The sequence below is a fragment of the Liolophura sinensis genome, chromosome 8 (genome assembly GCF_032854445.1).
Source record: "Liolophura sinensis isolate JHLJ2023 chromosome 8, CUHK_Ljap_v2, whole genome shotgun sequence".
Taxonomy (NCBI): Eukaryota; Metazoa; Mollusca; class Polyplacophora; order Chitonida; family Chitonidae; genus Liolophura; species Liolophura sinensis.
The window spans coordinates 15,500,748-15,522,421 of record NC_088302.1 but is presented as its reverse complement, the minus strand read 5'-3'; positions in this window follow the sequence as shown (position 1 = coordinate 15,522,421).

Below are 21,674 nucleotides of genomic sequence, written 5' to 3'. Positions count from 1 at the left end.
GGTATCTTTGTATGATTCCGTCTTATTTTCTTATTTTATATACTTTCTTAGTTCTTTAGTAATTTGTGCTCAACGTCGTTTTGGGATTTATTAATCCGGAACGTCCTTATTGGTTGAGTGAGTGAGTGCTTGGGGTTTAACGTCGTACTCCCTTATTGGTTGACGTCTGGTATACGAATGTCTGCTTCGACGCATAGAATCATCTGAAATAGCATAGTGTAGTTATTGATGGAGTTTACATTATCATTGGTTCCGAAAGTACTGCACTGTAACTCTGTTAATCTGCGTTCTTTGTGGATTTTTGTGTTTGTGTCGGTGGTTACAGGTATGACGTTGTTTCATTAATCCTGATATGTTTCCAACAGCTGCTTTTCCTGAAAATATATCCCATAAAATTATCTACAATACATGGCTTTAATGTTTCATTGAATAAATTTAAAACTGAGGATTTTCACAAGGAAGATACGTCATATTTTTAATAAACTTTGAATTTATAAATACCGTACCGTGACAGTGTGAACAATGTTTGATGCGGAAGCAAAAATGTTTGGAATCGCGATCACTATGAGTAATTTTAATTCCTAATTCGTCGAAAGTTATATCGTATCCGTAAGCTTTGGAGATCAAGCTTCCTTTGTTAAAATGAATACACTAAATGTGTTTTTTGTTCAACACTTAGTGATGTTGCACTGGTCCGATAATATCCGATATTAGTTCCAAAGTAGTAAGTATTTTCGGAGAATGCATAGCGAGTACAGCCATCCTGTACGGAAAAGTAACCTGCCTCTGTATTACAAGGGTAACAGCCTAAGAATATGGTGAAATATCATAGCGGGAAGGTTTGTCCATCGGTCAGTAAAAACAGACTCTCAGCTGGCTGATCTGTGTGCTCATCTCAATTCAGTCAAAAATATGCCGGCTTCGAAAGCCTCGAGTGTTTTTTTTTTGTTGCAAAAGGCATGTAGACTAAAACTGCTCTGTTGGAAGACAGCCTATATGCAATTTAGATGGTTTCAAACCCTTAGAAAATAAGAAAATAACCGATTCTTGTCTATATTAACGCTTCAGTAGTCCTTGGACCAGAAGGAATTTTTTAGAGAGCCAACACTGGGACACCTAAGGGGCATCTGTTTCTCATCGACCCAATCCTTCTCTCGAATCGTTCATATGACATTTTTACTTGAAAATGTTTTCTAAAAGCAGACATCGTTGCTAAGGGAATCGGTATTGGAACGATGTCTGTCAGGCTGAATAACGATCTATTTCTAGCGAGAAAAACACCATTGAACTGAGCAGCAACTCAAACGATTCTTGGAAAAAAAACTTGACAAATCACCGTTCCTGACTGTCAACGTTGTCTACGGTAAATGACAGGCGATAACATTGTAATCGATGCTTACCATCTGTAAATGATTCGAAGAACTGTATTCGTTCAATGACCGCTTGACATGACATGACTATACACAGGGTTTTTATGTCAACCTTTTTTCCCCATCAGCAATTTTTTAAAGGAATAATCTTTTGCATCGAACTCCCGAGAACGTTTAATCGACCGATTATGGTTTCGTTTTAGGAGGAGTATTTCATGAGACTTCAACCATTATTGCTTTTTACATGTTGGGCAATATGTAAGCTGTTTTTTGAACTACATACAACGGGTTATTCATTTTGTAATTGTTCATCTTATGTGGTAGTATCAGAAACAACTTACACAGTAATGAAATTATTGACGCTGTTGGACCAATCATTGGCTCGGAAAGTAATGTACTACACAGACTTAGTTAGTCGTTGTTGCATGTAAATGTCTGGTCTAACTGTGAAGTTTCCTGCTGGTTCTACGCTTCGAATCAGACATTTGTATATTAGCTGTAACCAACATAGACCAATTTCCACAACGACGTTTACGTCAAACCACCAAAAACTAAGGAAACATATAAGCTACGAAATTAGAACGAAATCATGGAAAGAAAAGCAGTCAACAGTTTTTTGCAATGATATTGGAAACACGCAAGGAATGCATATGAGGCGTACGAGTGAAATCAGTATTCAAATCGTGGGCCATGCTAATATATATGTTACCAAAATATATCGCCCAGAGGCGCTTTGATTGCAACTGTTCTTGTATTTTACACGGCGATTTAACTGAAAACGGTGAATGTGTCACTATGCACAGGCGTGTTGCTGTTTTGGTTATCATAGTTTTGGCTTCCAAAATCAAGAGAATATGCTTTGTCATTATCAAATATTCCATAAAACTGTATCTAAAGTGCCTTCTCTTACTTTAGTTTACTTTCTTCAGTGAAAAGAATTAATAAGTTTGAATATTAAATACTCATTGAATATTAAAAATTCATTGAATATTAAATATTACAAATCATGTCAAAGCAGTAAACCAAAAGCCAGTATGACATTAACTGTTCCTATATACGCCCACTGGATTACATTTTAACAATAATCTGTTTAACTTTTTCACATTGTTGACATCCACTGAGTCTTGAGCACGGACTTGGAGTAAGATAACCATTTTAGCAGGTTCAAAGGGACACGTCATGAGAAATCCATTGTCAATATTCGTGGCTTAATTGGTTATATTCCGTTGCTATCAGTCCTTGTTATCCCTCCCTTAGGGCAAGACTCAAAGGAGACTAAAAAGGGCTCACGGTAATTGATCTTTGCCGATGTCGCTTCGCTTTTTTGTTCACCTGTAACAATTTGCGTGTTTTTATATCAGCTTGCCGAGAAGCTAATCGATCCCACTTTGTAACATCTCCTGCTTCTCAAGCCCCAGAGAAAGGGAAATAAATCTCACAGGTCATAAACAGACATAATATTTTATTACCTATATCTGAACATAGATCAGATAATGTGTTATAACATTGCATGGTAACATTGTCTTACTGCTGGAAGTACTGCGATGTAGTGTATAATATTAACCTGAGTTAACACACTATCTCGGGGAATGACACAAATGCGACATTGGGAAACTGGAACAGATTATTTTACGGAAGTCTGCCTATTCCGACACAGTTTCATTTTACATGGCGCCTTAAACGATTACCAGTAAGTAAATCGACAAGAAAGGATTTTTGCAATGCTCTCATCGATTTGAATTTATAACGTATACTTATTACAGATGGCGTTTTTAGTCAATCTTAATCTCTTACTAGAACATAAATTATATATGACACGATACAATAAGAGAACATCAGCACAGACCAAACACTACAACAGGAAATATGCCTCGATAGAATTTACATGCATGTATAATTAACGTAGATAGCATATTAGGAAATTTACTATTCCCTTGACCAGAATTTGCAAATCCTGCTAAAAAACTATACCAAAAAGGAATTAACATGTAGGTCAGAATTCTTCCATCTGACGATCTACATTGACCACTTATATTGATACACTGGTGCACAAGATCCTGAGGAAATCTGCTTTTCGTTGACTTTATTAGAAATGAAGTGAGAATAAGCATCACCAATACGTTAAATAAAACTGTATTTTGGGTAGTGGGATTGTCATTCCTCATTTGATCGATGATCCCATCCTGCTGGTTAACCCTTAAGGCAACTTAACACGGGGACTTGCTGGCGTCTGGAAGAGACATACTGCTGGAGGTTCCCATGAGGATTAAGGGGGCAGAATATTCTACCGGGTTACAAGGATTATGTAAAGAGGATAGTCTTTGACAAGCGAAGCGAGTTTGCGGACATTCAGAGCATGGTCCTGTACAAATGACAGGGCTTGAAGGTAATTTCTGTTGGGGGTGTTTTCTTTTTTTCTCGTTTCGACAAAACACGAAGGAATGTCTCATCGAGAGTACCTTTAACAGAAAAAGGAAAAATAAGTCACCCTGAAAAAATTGTGTCGTCAGGTTAATAATACATGTACCATAATGATATTTTATCTGTGAAATGTTACACTCCATACATGAAGTTACTATCAAATGGCTTTCAATCGTGATCAGGTCTAGCCCACTAGAAAATTATTGGATTGTGACAGTTAACATTAATGGCATTTCAAAAGCTAAGAGTTGAGACCAGAACCGATTTGAATTTCTCTGCTGGTGACGAAGAATACCGTAAAATGGTAAGCGTAGGTTGTGTGTTGAACTGACATCCAACATTTTTGAACTGGAACACAAACCGCTTGGCCTCGTATCAAGAAAATAGGGCTTAGTTGTATATTGAAGTACATTTATGATCCCAAATTTTGTTTGTCAAATGATCAATCGATAAATCAATGCAAACATTGTTTTGTAGGTCTTAACTCACTTTATTCTTGGCTTTTTGGTGCAAAATGTAGTGCACGATTCCGACTCCTCTGGTCTAACAACAGCTTTGCCTGAGGTTTGTTGCCTTTCACAATTGTAATGTACGTCACACGTGGGAAACGACGCTAGCTATTTTCCAAAGATCAGCCCAAAACTGTAATTTTCTAAAACTGAAATATATGTTGACAGTAGTATAGATTTACGCGAAACACATTTCGAGTTTCAGTTTTCCAGACCAGCCATCAATTTAGTTCAGTCTAAGTAATCGGTCTTAGATCAGAATTTTCTACGTAAAAGGGCTGCACTTTTGGTGATAATCTGTGTGCATTCAGATAGCATAGATTGCACTGAAGCACAAATTAAACCTAACTGAAATATCACTTGTTAGATAAATATGAAACAAAACCAGATAATTATCGACATATAAGCTTTGTTCTGCATGTCCTTTGTGCATCTCCTAACAGATCAATATCTATTTCGCTTTGGTAATGTCTCGCCTGTTGTTATTTTTAGACACTTTTGTCTTACAAAATAAGCCTCAGGAGCTAAATTTCTTTCCACTTTTTTTTTTTGCTTTAGTATCATATCAGACTGATAATCGGATATCAGTTGCCTATGAATAATCAAATCAGAGTGCTTGACTGGGTCAAAAATTCATTACTTGATTCATTTATCGTCGCCATTGTTTACATTTCTAGTGATTGAGGACTAATTAGAAAAATGATTATAAACGGGCAGTAAGTATAAAAACTGTTCTGCAAACTGTATGGTGATTGCTTTTGAAGGCCATAATCTTGAATTTAGTGTAATCTGCTTGGTGAGCAGACGATTTGCTCCTGATGAAGGAGTTCACGTGTATGTATTGGAGTTTTTATGACGACTGAACAAAGATGGCCGTATAATCATGGTGCTATCTATGTAAATTCCGTTCCATCGGGTCAACGTCCAAGAAGAGTTGCAGGCCAGAGAGGTAATTGACAGCTAACGGAATACCGGCGTCTGTTTCCCAAGGCGAAGTGCCAACAATGACGTGTCTAGAAACTTATGTCATTATGATGATCGAACTATAGGAATCAATACCACTCGTCATGACCCCTGATTCCAAGAGGGCAGAGACGATTTCCTGAAGTACGTCTTCATCATTTACTTGTCAAATCAAAACCATTACGACCTGAATCCATGCCACCTCAGATCCGAGAATTCTCGGCACTAGACATGGTTACCTTTCCCCAGGACATTGATGTCAGTCTCTGTGTTGACCATTAGCCGTTGTTGCCGCGTGGAGTTCGAATAGAGAGGGCGTTCGAATAGACTCAGATCTGATGAATGATTTTATTTATTTATTCATTCCATTGATAGATCCCACAGCAATGGAGAAGTGGAATTGGTATACAGCTGCAATGTTTGCTCATAGGAAATGGCTATGCTGTGACGCAGTATTCCATGCTCTACGATGGGAGAGATCCTTCACGTTGGACGGACGGAGTGAAACGGGGGAAAGATGGGAGGGGGAGGAGTATTGGAGGTTGAGGGGGCCCTCAAGTTCAGTGAAATGAAGAAATCTTCACTGGGATCCACCAGTGGTGATATTTGAGATAATGTGAATAACAACTTACACACTACAGCATCTATTGACAGTTCTGTATAGATATGTCACCTTGAATGACAAAGATAAAATTGTTCACGCGATACGTACTTTTTCAACTCATTTCTTAGAATTTATACCTCATTATTGAACACCGAGATCGGCGATCACCAGGATGCAATTACCACATTAGTCCCAACAACAACTGGAGCGCAAGTGTTGAATTCAAAAGTCTTTGCCACTATGCCTATGTATGGACACTTGGGATAAACAAAAACTCACCAGACAGCAAGTCGATGGATTCTCTAAACAGAACCTCGACATTTAAAGAACTCTGTGCCAAGACCGCCCCTTGTGCAACGTACAATCTAATTTTGTCTCGTAAATAGCAAAAATCAGAAGTCTGAATGAAGAATTAGGGAGCACAAAGAAAGTTTTTCCTATGTTTACATTTTTATTGAACCGTGTGCGTCTTTTTTCTTCTCGCGAAAGTACTTGCTGATTTTTTATGATCATTAGCTTCCAAGTTTTGCAATGTTCACATGCCTTTGTCGTTGAGAGTTCCTCAACTTATCTCTGTGGCAATATCGTATTTTCACCGTAGCAAGGCGCATTCCTCAGAAGGGGAAGTTCACGGGTCAGAGTACACGTTGTATGTGAGACCGATGGCCGTAAAAGATAAACAACAATAATCGGTTCTCAATTATCTAAGGCAAAACTATGTCCCAGTCACAAGACCCAGGTCAGCATTCAAACTGCAATCGCCAACATAATATGCAGGTTTAAGTCTGATGTTTATCGTTTACGTTGCAGTTTGAGCTGTTCGCTTATTCACATGGTGTATAAAGGATTGGCGTATATGACATCAACGCCCCAAAACCTGATTTCCAAAAACTTCAAAAAAGTTCAATAAATAGGTTCGGTATTTTTTTGACTATGTCCAGGATGGAGTGTGTCTCAGAAATAACATAGACTAGACACTACAAGGAGCTGTTGTTCAGCTAAGCAACATATAAACTATGTCCCATCGTAAAGAAACTAAAGTCCTGAGAGTAAATCCAGAGCAGAAAGAGAATGTGATAACGGGCAAATAGTCACCCATATAAAAGGGCCCATCAGTTCACCGCAATTATGGTTTATTACAACTGTAAATGTAAATGCATAAATAGTAGCAAATTACACACCTCTTAACATCATGGCTCTGGCAGAATTATCCAAAAACATATGTGAAAATGTAAATAGTCATTCTTAAACTGATCTATTTGTGAGCCACGTGATGAATAATAGACTAATCAGTGCTTTTAACGATGAGGATCTGAGTTTATTAACATGCACATGTGACATTCCTCTCCGGCCGGACTCTGCCGGCTTTCTCTAGCTGTCTGTGCTGTGTGTACCACAAATTGCTGTGAACTTTGTGAACCGAGAAAGAGGGCGGAATGGAATCGGAAACTTTCAATTATTTGCAGATTATTCGTCATACTGACGGTGCAATTCCGAAGTCTCGGAGATTCTCTGTTGTAGATCAACTTTTCCTAGGTTTAGGCTCTCCTATACCAACTGACAATGATTGATTGTTTGATTGATTCATTAGGGATTACATACATCAAGCAGTTCTCCGTTAGGCGCCTTTTGGCACCCTCGTGTTCTCGACAGACAACGGCTAAACCGTTTGCTTGCAAGTCTGTTGGTAAGCAAGAGGTATATAAAAATAATTTATATTCATATATTACAAACTTTTTATTGTAGAAATTTTGAGTGTTTTTAATTTCATTTACGACTATAATTCTTCGTTTCAGTCAGGAAATCGAACTTTCTTATCACAGTTTTAAGTGGTTCTGGTGCTTATTAATTTATTGATTTAACTCGCTTGATTAATTAGCATTCACCGCTCTGTAGAAAAAAGAATAGTGTACAGATACGACGGGTGTCCGTTATACAGGTTAACGGAACCGGAGTAAACCAGCGATTATTGGCAAATAAGTGAGAAACCTTCCCACATGTGAAATATGTTATATCATAGTCCTGTAATGGACGAATAGAAAGAATCTATACAAAAATCCACACATAAAGCTTCTGAACTCTGGTTGGCTGTAAACGGTGTGACTAGCACCTGGACATCTTCATACCTTCCAATATAAAAAAGCGCATGTGCGGAAACCAATAAACCAATCAAAATTCACAAACACTCTCGTTTTGAACCGGTGTGTTTTTCAGGTTTTTGAACATTCGGATACCAGACTGTGGGTTGGATGCTATATAGAATATACTCAACAGACGTTTTCTACGAGACTAGTAAGCGTTTAAAGTTTATTACTCCATCTCAAGAAGTTGCTTCGTGATTTGCACTTGCACTCGGTGCCTTACATGAAAATAAGGCCACATCTCGTCAAACCCGACAGATCTACCGTTTTTGTGCATGCTAAAAGGAATACGAAAACAGTATGGTGTCGCCCAGCTTATTTTCTGAAAATTTCCATGTCTGAGAAGCAACATCCGTTCAGCTAAGTGTGAAATGCATTTAAGCTCGTATCACAGATGGCCGTTCAAGCATTTTGTTTCCGAGTCAAGCAACTGGTAGAGCTTGCATTTTACATTGTGCATTGACATTCAACTTATAGGCGACATATTTGCCAGTAAAGAAAGAGCAATCTGTAGATTGGTTGTCTTATGTATTATGTGATTATGATAACCAAAATATAGGAATAAGGACCATTGTCAAGAAGTGTTAGACAATATACTAGATAATGTTTCCAGCATGTGCCATAAACCAGAGGGTCTCTTCGATTAATAAAAACACCGATCATTACGGCCTTAACCCGTGCCAGCTTAGATCTGACAAGTCTGTGCACCAGACATGGTTAACATCCCCGGGACTTGGATGTCGCCCACTAGCCGTTGATTTGCTGTAACTAGGTTTTGTTTCTCCCATAAAGACGAGTTAACATCGGTAAACTTCTGTGTGTATGGACATGTGGATTAAAGAACAGTGCCCCAGACAGCAAGTCACTAGGTTCTGAAGGCTGGGTCATCATACGTTACTTGTGCAAGTTACAATCTAATTTCATCTCGTAAATAACAAACATTCGAACTCAGAATGAAGAATAAGAGAACGCAAAGAAACCATTTCACGTATTAACATTTTTTATGGAAACCGTGTGCTTCTTTTTTCTTCGCTCGAAAGTACTTATTGATTTTTTATGATTAAGTATTGATCATTAGCTTCCGAGTTTTTTGTAACGTCCACATGGCTGTGCGATAGTTCCTGATTTTATCTCTGTGGTAATTTCACCATTTGACTACAGAAAGGCGCATTCCTCAGAACGGAAGATCCATGGGTCAGAGTATATCCTGTGTGTGATACTGGTGCCCGAAATAAATGGCCCCAACTTCTATTAGTGTGACAGTAGCCGTTATTATTGGTCTCTCTGTGCTTTAATAATTTACAGCCACTATGAAACATTTCAGACCTTTCACTTTATTCTAATTAAAACCCATCAATGTTTATACATTATACAAGACTATATACAGATTACTTTATAATACAGATATACTATATAGAGATAGTCATACATATAATGCAAACACAATATAAATGATGACTCAAAGAAACAAAATTAAGGAAAATTAAGTTATAAAATTGCTTTTTGGGGAGGATGTATCAAACCATTATCATATCTACTGTCATTATACGTTTATTGCCGAAACTAAAGGGAGAAATAAAGCCACAAATCTAAATGTCAAATCTGACGTTTTCGGAGGTAGTCAAAAAAGGAAATTCAATCAGATAACCAGATCGGTCATTTCTTAAAGAATGTTTACAAATAATTCCCCTGTAAAACATACCCATGAAATAAGACAGGTTAGCTGCAAAAGATAAACAACCGTCATCAGTTTTCAATGATGTAGCTCAAAGGAAATCGATATGCCAGGCACGAGATCCAGGTCAGCTTTCAATGTTGAATGACAACAATAATATGTATGTTCAAGCTTAACAGATATATCTCATTTACGCCTATCACTAGGGTTCAATTTCCCGAGAGTTCAATAAATTCTTTAAAAGGGCAGTGTTTCGTTCATGTCCAGGATGACGTGTTTCTTGGGAATAAGTTAAGCTAAACACTGTTAAAAAAACCCTGAGCTGCACAGCTAAGCAAAATAGTTTTCTTTAAGCCCAAACAGATATTGAGTTTTGTGATACCGGGCCCTGATGAAGTAGAAATAACTCTCAAGCTTAGTGTGAGAGTTATCCGGAAAGATGCTTCCTTTCGAGTAGTCTGTTCATGTTAACATGTCCTAGAATAACTGTTATTCTGAAGTGACCCCTGCAACTAAGTATTTATCACATTTTAAATCCTGAAGCACAGAAAGGCAAGTAAAACGAAGATAAAACATTGGTTTTTGCATCTAAGACAAAAATATTTTCATAATTACGTTAATCAGGTTATTCAACCCAAACGTCTATTGTTACTGACAACAGACCAATGAAGTTAGTCGTGGAAATTATCAGTAATTGCATCATGTTGGTATTTACCTGTTATATTTCACCCTCCCTCAATGACGTTTCTGTCGTCTGCCAATCAATCGAATTATTTCATTGTGTGTTAAACAACATTTGTGCCATTTCGAACACCAAGAGCTCAGATCAAAACGCGTTTCATTTTCAGGCCAGGCAAAGTTAATTGTCCTTTTAACCTTGTGTTGTGTTCCTAGACTTGACACTCTGCTTTCGTGAAATACAGCTAAAAGCGATTGGCCCTTATGTCAGGAAAATGTTGCTTGATGGTAAACTGAAAGTATCCAGAACATTCATTCTCACTTCATGACATAGTGGACAAGAGTTTAAAAACCAAGTTTCCAAACGTTATTGTCGCTCATTTTTAAAGCATGGATGGGTCACATTCTATTTTATTATTAGCCAGTATAAAATTATAGCTCTGCACCAATTACCTAGAAACTGAATCCGAAAAATACCATTGCCCATTTTTCTTTGTTATTATTTCGTTCGGAGTGGTTTACATGTAAAGCTTTCCATAAAGTCTATAACCTTAAGCTCTCATCGAATCCATCGAATGGCACACCAGTGGTTCCCAGTACATATGTGAAAAACCAAAAAACTTTTCCCAGTTTGCAAACATTTTAGCTTTTTATTCATTGTCAAATGAATAAAAAAAAAAAAACGATTTATCTTGATCGAGACTGATTATTTATGGACATCTAGATTGAAGAATAACGGGCAAAACGCGGAGAATAAAAGACAGCAATTCGCTACCTTCCATAAACCAGACCTAGATATATAAAAGTTACTTTGCCAAAACTGCTACTTATGCAACTTACAATGAATGATGAATTAGAGAGCACAAAGAAACATTTCCCATGTTAACATTTTTATCGAAACTGTGTGCCTCCTTTTTCTTCGCCCGAAAGTACTTAATGATTTTTTATGATTACATATTGATCATTAGCTTCCGAGTTTTTGTAATGTCCACACTGGTGTGTAGTTGAGATTTCCTAATTTTATCTCTGTAGAAATATCGCCATTTGACCTGGGAAAGGCGCATGGATCAAAACGGAAAGTTCACGGGTCGGAGTACATGCTGTGTGTGATAAATGGCCCCAGCTACCATTAGTGTGGCAATAGCCGCCATTATTGGTCTCGTTGAAAACGTTTTAATAATTTACAACCACCGTGGGCCATCTCAGACGGATTCACTTTATTCTAATTAGAAACCACCAGTGTTTCTGTATACATTCATTCAAGAATTGGAACTTGGGAAGAGTTGTGGATAATACAAGAAGGATAGTTTGGAAAAAAAAAACATTTGTACAGTTTCCAACGGTAAGCTTCTCATGACTTGTGGTCAAAGGTTCATATACTCTTTTTCCCATGCATATCCTGTCACTGAAAAACACCAGTCAAAATATATAAATACAGGCTCAAAGAAACAAAGTTAAATAAAATTACGCGGTAAAATTGGCCTTTTGGAATGATGTCTCTTAAAATGATTATATTCGTTGTCAATATAAAAACATTATGAATACAACAGGGAGACATGAAGCTACGACGGTAAACATCAGGTCTGACATTTTTACAAGTACTCTAGGGGTGAAATCTAAATCTGTAATAACATCGATCATTTCGTACAGAATAAGTACAACTAATCCCTGTGTGAAACATGTGTATAAATGAAAACAGTTTACCTGTAAAAGGTAAAAACGCATCATCAATTTTCAGTGATGTAAGGCAAAACAAATCGATATTCCAGTCACAAGACCCAAATCAGCATTCAAGCAAGAATCGGCAAAATAATATATGGGTTTCAGTTTGATGTATATCGTTTATGCAATTGGAACTGTTCACTGATTCATATGGCGTATAAAAGATTGATGAACATGTCATCAATATCCCCAGAGCCCGATTCCACAAATGTTCTTCAGTTCAATATATTTCTTAAAGTTGGAAGTTTTTCGGGTGTGTCCAGAATGGGGTGTTTCTCGGAAATAAGTCAAGGGAAACAAAACGAAGACATGTTGTTCAGCTAAGCAAAATATAGAATATGTTCCATTGTAAAAACACTATGGTATTGAGAGCGAAACCAGAGAAGTAAGAGACTGTGATAGTTGACAAATTTCGACACGTATATAAAGCGTGAAATACGGCCTCTGATCAATTTACCTCAATTAGGGTTTCGTTTCAACTGTTCATGTAAATGCCTAAGTAGGATCAAATTACACACCTACTAACATCATGGCTTAAGCAGAATTACGTAAAAACATATGCAGTGATGTTAACAGGCATTTGTGAGCCCCATGATGGATGATAGGCTAATCAGTGCTCTTAATGCAACTGATGTGAGTTTATTGAAATGCACGTGACATTCCTCTTCGGCCAGACGCTGTTCGATTTCTCTGACCTTTGGGTTTTTCGGTGCATCAGTAAGATTATTCGACGCAGAGATTTTCAGTTTCCCATACCAGCTGTCAATGATTAATGGATTGATTCATTAAGGATTACATACCTCAGCAGTCCTCCGTTATGCGCCTTTGTGTTCTGGACAGATTGACTGTCCGCTCACATGTCTATTGGAAGGTATTAGCGTTATATTACGTATAGTCTAGTATTAATTTCTTGCACATTTTACTGAATTAGTAATTTGTGTGTTTCATTGTAATTCGCGACTATTCTTAGTTGTTGCAGCCAGGAAATAAAACTCTCTTACTGCATTTTCATGTAGTGGTTCTTGGGTTTGTTGATTTATTGATTTAACTAATTGGCATTTAACACTGTAGGCCGACAAAATGAATATTGCGCGTATGCGACACGATTTACTGGTGGAAGTAACAGGAAAAAAGACACCAATCTTTGACAAGTAAGTTACAAACTTTATCACATGTGACAGACCTATGTTGCTTTACAATCCTCTAAACACGAGAGCTTAAGACATAACTCAACTTAACCCGACTGTTGCATCGGGTCGTAAGCACTATGAACGAGTGAACGATTCTGGCTTTACGCCACCTCGCCCATATTTCAGTCATATCGTGGTAATGTTAGGTTTATGAAGTTCAATCTTGAAATGGTATGGTTACCCGCGACTGGGAGCAATTCAGTACGACCAGTAGATTTATTTATTTCTTTGATTGGTGTTTTACGCCGTACTCCGCCGTAATATGTTGAGAGGAAACCGGGTACAGTCTAGGGGAAACCCACGACCATCCGTAGGTTGCTGAAGACCTTCCCAGGAGAGGAAACTAGCACGAGCTGAACTTGAACTCACAGAGACCGCTTTGTTAAGAGGCTCCTGGGCCATTGCGCCGCTCTGGCGCGCTAATACCCTCGGCAATTAGAGATGAGTGGCGTCCGTATATGCCGAGCTTAACTGAACAGCGAAACATTGTGAATACCATACCCCACATGTCGCCAGTAAACTCAGACTGAGTTTCCGCGGTTTGACGTTTACCTGTCCTCTAAAATAAACATACATACATACATACATACATATATTTCCAACGCTGCCAGACTGCCCGATGTACGCCTAATGGGACTCGAAAGACTATTTCTACAAGACTGTAGATACACTTTCTAGCAAGGAAACCACAATCATTATCTACATTTCTAAAGGGGTTGACTCCTTAGGCCTGCTGAAGGTGGCGGCACATTACCATCACATTAACTGCAGCTGAAAACCGCTGATAACGTTCACAGAACACGTAGACAAGTCACCACTCTAAATTGATTTGTTCCGTGGTCTTTAATTTTCATGCCACCGCCCGTGGGACGCACGGGCGCAATGGCGCGACCAAAACAAATGATTCATTTCCTAGCGCTTAATGAATTAGATAAATACGACGACGCTGTTTGATGGATCGGTATCCGAGATGTGTCCAGTATTTTACCGCCTGTGGAGACAAAGATGTATCACAAATCGACATTGATCAGTGTGGTAAGGAGGTAGCACTGGCTGGATGGCCTGCGACGTCTCCGCCATGCCTCATTTAAGACTCTATTTAGATAAACCTGAAAAGGCACTACATAAGTATCACGACAGACTGGTAGTTTGCCGGTCCCTAACAAGGAAACCATTGAGAATAACGACCTAATAATTCCGGCCGGTTCAGTCATTAGGGTTTCTTTCCAACAAATTTGTCTTCTCAGATGTTCCGGTCGTTAACTACTTTCCCACACGTGTGGTCAATATCATCCATTAGATCCTTTCAAAGCCCAAAAGATTCAGCCCTTCAACGCTGAAGTGGACAAATTGTCTTACATCACTGGTCCCCTACCTTAAGTTCAACATTTTTCAGTTCCATTTATACCCCTTGCTCTGTCCTGTTTCCTCCCACCAAAATGCTGGCAAGGCGTAAAACATAAGTCAAATAAATCAATAAATTCCATTTATATCTTCCAAATCATTTGATTTGTGTTTGATGCAATACAAGTGTATCCTTCATTTATACGACGGTAGGCAGGTTTATGGGTAGAAGGAACAAGAACGCCGTAAAGAGAACCACCGTCTTTCCCCGGGTACCCGATCTAAAACAGAAGCGGAGGAAGCAAGAGCAGGATTTGAACCCGCTACCTCATTGGCCAGGGGTCAAAAGGAACAAACATACAAAACAATATTGGATTGGTTGAGTTTATACAACTTTCATTTGCACATTTGAAGTACAGTTGCTAAAAAATTTTTCATATAGCTTTTTTTAATAGTAGCCGTTAAGTGTGATTGAATATAACCAAATAATTGTATGGCATTGTTTACGGCAGTAGTTAATACAAGAACAGCACAGGATTTCGACATAGTGTTTCATTCATTTGTTTTATTGTCATTTTATTGTCGTTTTATTGTAATATGAACAATCATAATCCACACTGCATGATTTAAACATGAAGCGCGACCTGGCTGGTCGAAAGCAACACCGTGGGCTGAGATGAATAGTGTATGAGTTTGGCAAGTGTCCAACAGATCTATTAACAACATAGGTCTATTGATCTGCACCTAAAAATATCACACTGGTATTCTAAAATGACGTCACGTAGAATATGTCGTCTGCTTCACGCTGTAAGAGGAATCGTAGCAAAATTTGCCTTGTGCCAACATTCTACTCAGTTGTATAGCATCCATTGCTTCAGCGACGGTCGCGAACAATGTCAAAGCAAATTTAACTGCATATAACGTGGTCTTGCAAGTATCAGTCTGGCACGTCCATTGCGCTTGACTATTTGTGTACCAATGTCTATTTATTTATTCATATATTTGATTAGTGTTGTACGCCGTCCTCAAGAATATTTCACCTTTGTGTTTTCTATTATCTTACCCTCAAGAAGATATTCTGATCTCTTCTCTGGAAGGGCAGGTATTTGGCTTATATTCCAATGGTTGGAATGAAAGCAATCTTAAGTTGAATTCCGGGCTTAATATTCTAGACATGATATCCATCTGAAATTTCTAACTCCTTGTCCATGGATAATTCCCAGTCACACTTCTGATTGCAACTGTTCCTAAAAATAAGATACAAATGTGGCACAGATTGTTACTAAATCTCCAAAAACACAGGCCTCTGGAGACAAGTTCTGTACACGCACTGACAGTAAAGCAGGTTATGCGCTACTCCACAGGGTTATATTTCAGGGGCGATAACCCAGACCTGATGTTCCGAGGAGTTGTCCCGCTTTTATCAACTCTCATATGTTTACATCTCATACTCTCATAAGCTAAAGCTAAATGTAATGCTTGCATGTGATTTTTTGATTGATATTTTACTCCTTGCTCAACAATATTTCACGTATACGATGGCGGCCAGCATTATTCTGGGAGTAAAACGGACAGAGCCACTGGGGAATCCACGGAACATCGGTGGACTTGAACTGGACTTGAACTCACAACGACCGTAATTGTGAGAGGCTCCTCAGTCATTGTTCGAATCGAATGGCTCATGGTTTCCAAAACAAACCATTTTTCTGACCAAGGACTAATTGATTCATATTTGGAGACTGAAATGAGTGAGACTTATATTTAGCATATATATTTTGTGGATATATATCTAATGCATTATTACATAAACTGTAAGAGTGATTAAAATGCTTACCTTTCAATCGCTAGAACCCTCGAGCATGGGGTGCGGGTTCCAACCCGGCCTTGATCATGGAATTATATATTTCCTCCCTCTAGCAGTTCGTAGACCACTTGTATTCCTCTAATATGGTGTGCCGATTTGCACGCCGCAAAAGAGGGAAAAGAGTAACTTACCAAAAATCCGGTCATTAAACTGACAGCCATCAACTATCTGAAAATTTTTTGACATGGCCTGATATAATAAAGCAGCAATCAAAGAACTTACACGATGATAAAATCTGTCAGTAGTCACATAAATGTATATCCATATACTAGGTAAAATAAGGGCAACCAGTTTGAACAGTTTCCAAAACAAGGTTCAGCACAAATCACTAATAGAATTACAAAGCATATGAAGTGAGAAATTAGGGCGTTGCTATGCAAGTTAAGGTGATTGTCGGCCTTTTCAATAGTGCTGGTAAGACACGATAAATGTTCTAGATGCATACATTTATTTGTTTACATACATATCTCTTTTAGCCAGTGGCCTGTATTTAACTTCAAAATCGGTCATTTTCGCAAACCAAAGTAGTCAGTGATACGTAACGACACTGGCTCCATTTTCTTGCAAAGAAAACGAAGTTAGAACACCTTTTTCTAATGCATATGGCTAAACCCCATAAGTCTTGTTTCGAGAGCAAGAAGTCATTGCCGCGGATGACGTAATATTTATTCAGAAACCAGTGGCATGCTGGGTATTGGGTGGTGTCCAATATGTTTTGACGAAGGGCGACACCAGTTACCTAAACTCATATCGACTTTAATTTAAACTCTGTTTTGACATTGCCATATTTGACATTCTTAGCACGTTTTCGTATAGTATAACCTTCATAAATGAATTTTACTTGCAGTATATGATCTCTTGCAGAATATGATCTTATAGCAGTATGATTTTAAAGTTGTATGTTAGGAAACTCTGTTATAGAAAAAACAATGAAGTCTGTTAGCTGAGACAGTAGTGTAGCTGCGTTACTGAGTGGGGGTTTGTTCGTGCTGGTGCGGCTATTGTAAAACAAACTACTCTCAACGCCCATTGCCCAGCATGCCACTTGTTTCTGAATAATTATGACGCCACCCAAATTAATGAGTTCTTGTTATTGAAACCATGCTTATGGAGGCTTATGTTATGCGTCACTAAGGAAAGGCAATTTTGGTAGGGAGTATAGTTGATTTTACAAACAGCCGACTAAAAGAAATAGATTATAGTACCCAAATCGCGTACATGTACTATAATAGTTCATGAATTGTCTTGAATCAAGACTATGCATTTCAGTTACGCATGGCTTGCAACCTTCGATGTATCCTATGTTGCGAACTTCATGCATATAAATCCTCATGCCCTGGGTAAGACTCAATAATAACCCACAATGTTAGAGATCAATTCTTGACACACAGTGTTTACACACAAGGGACCTGGTCCGTGACGTAACTGTAATCTGCACCACGCACAATGTCCGTGACAACACATGGTTACCGTATTTGTCGCGATGGTAAACGCACCTGATGTAACACAACAAGTGTTTGGTAAATGAGCTCCAGAGAAAAATACATTTGAAAATTTACGGAACTAGAAGAATGAAAAATTTCGAGTGGAAGAGTTTGATTTTTTTTTTTTTGATTGGTGTTATACGCCGTACTCAAGAATATTTCACTTATACGACGGCGGCCAGCATTATGGTGGGTGGAAACCGGGCAGAGCCCGGCGGAAAACCACGATCATCCGCAGGTTGCTGCCAGACCTTCCCACGTACGGCCGGAGAGGAAGCCAGCATGAGCTGGTCTTGAACTCACAGCGACCGCATTGGTGAGAGGCTTCTGGGTCACTACGCTGCGCTAGCGCGCTAGCGCGCTAACCGACTGAGCCACGGAGGCCCCCGAAGCGTTTGATACACTAACTTTATAAGTAAGAATCACCCCCATACTCCTAAGACGCCATAACACCTTTTATCCTGCGTATATTCTTCAAATCTGCATTGGTTTTCAATGTACCAGGATTTGACAACTTAACATTGTCAATATTCAATGCCCAGTGTTTTCGATGTAATTCAAAAACAAGAACGGTAACTCTTCTCAGAAGATGGTAGTCCCTTACATGTACAAGTCGCGTCCCTTTAATCTGAAGGTCATCCTGAGCTTTACCCAATTCGCTGCTCTTTTGATGTAGTTTGAAATGGTGGAAAAAACATCACAGAAAAATTTTTCCACGTGACTACTCTCCATGCTGTAGTCTTATATATTATATTTTATTTGATTGTTGTTTTACGCCATACTCAAGAATATTTCACTTATACGACGGCGGCCAGCAGTATGGTGGGAGAAAACCGGGCAGAGCTCGGTGGAAACCCACGATCATCCGCAGGTTACTGCCAGACCTTCCCACGTACGGCCGGAGAGGAAGCCAGCATGAGCTGGACTTGAACTCACACCGACCGCATAGCTGAGGAGCTTCTGGCTCATTAGGTTGCGCTAGCGCGCTAACCAACTGACCCACGGAAGCCCCTTACTACCGATTGATGACAAGGGGATAAAAATACAGCACTCACTTTTTTAGAAAATCTTTCGGACTTGAACGGGATTTTAAACTTCAACAAAAACTGATTTAAGGTTGAAACATGAAAGGCAGAAAGAATTATTTTGACGTGTCGCATGTGCCATTTCGTGTTCCACAACGACATAGTGAAAACCATTGTATAATCTTGAACCAAGTAAGTCATCTTATATTCAATATAAACGTGCCGAGTTAACCCAATTTATTATGTATATATTCTTTATGGTTAGTCTCGAAGTTGGGAGACCTGGGGATCAAAGCCGTGTCGGGTCATACCAAAGACCTTGAAAATGGTACTTTTTATTGCCTCTTGTGTCGCTCAGCACTGAGAGGTTGGTGCAAAAAAGAAAACAGGATTGGATGACCTGATGTCAGTATAATGTGACTGGACGGGGTGTCATGTCTGGTGTCTTCGGCATGACACTGCTTGGGCGGCAGCACAGATTCTTGCGGCAGGACTTGCTTTAACAACTCCTCTTCGTCATATGACTGAAAAATTAAGTACGACGTAAAACCCCAAGCATACATACACACATGTGTTTACTTTACATTGCTACTGTAGATATACAGTCGAATTAACTGGTTATAAAATTGAAACATTTTTAGCTGTAAATTAACAGCAGTTTTTCACAGTGACCTAGTTACCTATCTAGTTAGTTACCCTTGTCGCTTACATCACACAAGAGTTTAAAACACTGGAGTAAAATAAATGGCTAATTGCAGAGGTCCCCTATCACAGCCACAGTGCTCAGAATGCTAACTGTTCAGCCTTAAGCGTTCTGCTATGAGAAGAATACTTTTCATGAATGTCCAAATTGATTATTTCTCGGGGGCGTTGAAACGAATTTTGTACATTTCTCATGGCAGATGGTGAAGCATGAGTTATTATGTGGATGAAGTGACAGTTGAATTATTTCATTTTACCAAGTAACCTTGAGGCGGCGAAAAAAGGTTTTATTGTCGTTACTTTGAGCTGTTACCCGACTGTCGTCGAGTGTGACATTTTATTACGTGTTAGTACGATGGCAATACATATCATTAACGTTTTATTACCTGCTAGGTTCTAACTGTTATATTACCCACAGTTCTAGCCTGGTTCTGTGAGGCTGAAAATATTAGAATTCTGAAATCTGAAGAATACCATTTGAGTCATACACGTTTCCTTTTTAAGCAATAAAAAAGACGACCTTCAAGACAAAGTTTTATCAAACTGTTGTTTTCATCCACGTTAAGTAAGTCTTAATTGTCGAAACGAGCAGAACTCTGGTGTTATACATTACTTCCTATGTGTCATTTTCTGAGTGTGTTACAGATTGGATAATAGGTTAGTAGGTATGGTGAAGATGTAGTGTATGCCTTAACTCTGATTGAACTTGTATCAGTGTACTGATTCTACCTGATGCTGTTTTGCAGGTTGCGGGTTTTCTGTTACCTACGAATCTTCCCTGTCTTTGCACCCCTGTTTTGATTATACTTCGAAAGTCCTCGTTATCCATGGTTTCCTCGAGCGGTACACTTCATGCTGTCCGGGAGGAGCCTATTTATGTGATGTTAACTCTGTACCTGTGTCACATATGTATCAGACATGTTGAAATAAGTGGTGTCGTTACATACCACATTTAATCATTCTTGTTTTAACACGTGATATTTTTTTCAGTGATCCTGACCACAACAGTCCACAGAATACAGTAGCTTTCCTTAGCTTTTTTATCGTTTTTTTTTGGGGGGGGGAGGGGGGTGCCTTGAAGCCTCTCTTTAAAAAAACACTTTTGAACAATATTGATTGTCAAAAATAGGAATTTTTAAGGTTCTTTAGCGCCATTTGAAAATGTATGTAAAATCTTTTTTTCTCACCAAATTTATTATACAAGAAAATACACGGGCCCCGGAAAGTTGGACTAAAACTCACGAGCTATTCCTGTTATTAAACCGCCGCGAGGCTATGAGATATTCAGTTCCTTCACGCTGTATTGTATAGTCTGTAATGGATCCCCCTTTCCAGCACGCTGTCTGTGCCTTTAGTTCCTCATACCATGCAGTTAACACAGGTCTGTATAATACATGCGCACAGACAATGAGTGAACTAAAGGCTTACCGGCATGCTTTCCCACTGGTCATCGGGTCAAAGATGTAAATATAGATTCACAATGTAACGACCAATACAGAAGCCGAGTTTTTGTTTTTCTGTCTTCAGAATCTTGTAGGTTCTTAAAATATCTCAAAAAACGATGTTAAAAAACTTGTTGTTATGAGACAAGTGAGCAATGAACTTTCATTTCCAGTATAATTTATTTAAAAATCTTTTTTTTTCTTTTGAGCAGCAGGAGCGGAACGCTATTTTGATTTGATTTCATTGGTGTTTTGCGACATCCCCAAGAATATCTTACTTGTAGGACTGCTGCCAGCATTACGGTGGGAGAATGGCGTAGAGGAAGACAGCATGGGTTGGACTTGAGCTCACAGCGGCCGCATTCCTGAGAGGCTCCTAGGCCAATGTGCTGCGTGGAAGTACTAATTGCTAGATTCAAAACCTTAGGTCCTCTGCGATACGGGATTATTAGGCCAATCTAGTTCCGCTAATGACATAGTGAAGCTTGGAGCAAAATGTCGGACGAGTAATAACATACATTCAGCGTACCTGATTGAGCC